Raw genomic sequence first — 2,577 nt, forward strand, 5'->3', positions numbered from 1 at the left:
CTTGAGCCCAGGAGTTGGAGATTGCTGTAAGCTGTGATGCTACGGGCACTCTACCCAGGGAAATAGCTTGAGGCTCTGTCTCAAAAAAAAGAAAAAAAGAACCCAGAACTGAATCTGATATCATTGTAATCAACCTATTATTCTTATTTTCTCAAATGCATGCTCTAAAAGTCATTTTAGGCCTGGCTCTGTGGCTTATGCCTATAATCCTAGCACTCTGAGAATCTGAGGTAAGAGGATTGCTTGCGTTCAGGAGTTCAAGACCAGCTTGCGTAAGAGCAAGACCCTGTCTCTATTAAAATAGAAAAATTAGCTGAGTGTAGTGTTGGGTGCCTGTAGTGCCAGCTGTGTGGGAGGTTGAGTGAGGAGGATCACTTGAGCCCAGGAGTTTCAGGCTGCAGTGACCTATGATGACATCCACTGCACTCTAACCCAGGTGACAGAGCAAGACTCTGCCTCAAAAAAAAAAAAAAAAGCACAAATTCTATATGACTACAGTGAAATCCTCGAATTACTTGACTCCCTACCTATAGGGCTCAAGAGTAAGTGAAATCACAATCTACTCGAGTAACATATGCACAGATAATAAAGATGAGGGAACCTAAATCAGTTTCTCACTGGGGGGTTTTCATCTGGTTTTTAGAAAACTAGAATGAGAACTTTTTAAAATGGAGCTTCTCTTGGCCAGCTGTGGTGGCTCACACCTGTAATCCTAGCACTCTGGGAGGCCCAGGTGGGTGGATTGCTTGAGCTCATGAGTTCAAGACCAACCCGAGCAAGAGTGAGACTACATCTCTACTAAACATAGAAAAACTAACTGAGTGTTGTGGCAGGCACCTGTAGTCCCAGTTACTCAGGAGGCTAAGGCAGGAGGATCGCTTGAACCCAGGAATTTAAGGATGCTGTGAGCTATTTCACCAGAGCACTGTAGCCTGGGGCCACAGACTGAGATTCTGTATCAAAAAAGTAAAAATAGGCTAGGCACAGTGGCTCACGCCTATTATCCCAGCACCTGGGACGCTGAGGCTGGCGGGTTGCCTGAGCTCACAGATTCGAGACTAGCCTGATCCAGAGCGAGACCTCGTCTCTAAAATTAGCTGGGCATTGTTGTAACGGGCACCTGTAGTTCCAGCTACTTGGGAGGATGAGGCAAGAGAATCACTTGAGCCCAAGAGTTTGAGGTTGCTGTGAGCTATGACACAATGGCACTCTACCAAGGGTGACAAAGTGAGACTCTGTCTCAAAAAAAAAAAGGTAAAAATAAATAAAATGGAGCTTCTCAAGGTCTCAGAAGTATTTACAGCCTCCATAAACTTAAAAGGAGATGAAGTCAGTGACTGTGGACTGTGGCAGAAACTTAGAAACTCTTCACAACTCCCAATGTCGTTTCTCTCCATAGTAATGGGACATCAGTTTCTAAGAAAGTTGTTGCCCAGCTAAATGCTGTTACCAGATTTCCAATTCTCTATGACAGCTAGGAGTGGTGTACCTATGACTAAGTTCTGGCCCATAACGAATAATGTATCTGTGTGTGTGAGAGAGAGAAAGTGTTATTAGAGGGATTTTATGGAATTTTTCTTTAAAAGAGAGGAAATAGTCCATTCCATTCACCCCGTCTTCCTCCCTGGAATATGGATGTGATGGCTGGAGTTCCTGAGGCTTTCCTGAACCATGAGGTAGCTTTGTGGATGATAGATTAGAAGGGTAGGAGCCTGGAGCCTGCTCTGCTTCTTGCAGAAAGTGGTACATGAGAAAGATACATCCATCTTATTTAAGCTACAGTTCTTTGGGAATTTTCTTTTTCAGATGGCCTGGTAGAATAATATGACACTTCCTCAGGTGGAGGAATCTCTGTTTTTCCTCATCCTGCAGCTTTCCTGTTTTGTTCTTTACCATGACTTTTCATTTGTGGAAAGAAAGAGCAAGAAGGGAAAGATGATTGCAGAAAGCATTTCATCATTAGAAGATGTCAAAGATAATGGTCCTGAGTCTCTAAAAATATGACAGTAAATAAAGTATCTGCTTCAAAGAAAATTGAATTCATAAACAGTACAGAAAAAAAGGGGGAATCTAACTGGTATATCTTTTATATGCTGTTTCCAAAACTTAAAATAACTTGTTACTCAAGTTGAATGTTGTGAAGGAAAATTCTGGCTAAGGAGGTGTTGATAGCGCACAATGCTCACAAACTTGTGATTCTGCAAGGCTATTCGGTAGTATTTATAAGGAAAAGAACAGGGGATGAAGGACCCAACATAGTGCCTGGTGTGTCCCTCCCTAACCTCAAGATTTTGCTCAATTAGTCCCTCTCTCCATAAAGCCTTCCCAAGCCCCAGTATCTAAAATGTCAGCTCAGGCTGAGCATGGTGTCTCATGCCTGTAATCCTAGCACTCTGGGAGACTGAGGCTGGTGGATTGCTTGAGCTTAGGAATTCAAGACCAGCCTGAAAAAGAGTAAGACCTCTACTAAAAATAGGAAAACTAGTCAGGCATTGTCGTGGGTACCCATCGTCCCAGCTACGAGGGAAGCTAAGGCATGAGAATCACTGGAACCCAAGAATTGGAGGTTGCTGTAAA

This window comes from Otolemur garnettii, unplaced genomic scaffold, assembly GCF_000181295.1.
Source record: "Otolemur garnettii isolate 467f Iridium unplaced genomic scaffold, OtoGar3 scaffold00075, whole genome shotgun sequence".
Classification (NCBI taxonomy): Eukaryota; Metazoa; Chordata; class Mammalia; order Primates; family Galagidae; genus Otolemur; species Otolemur garnettii.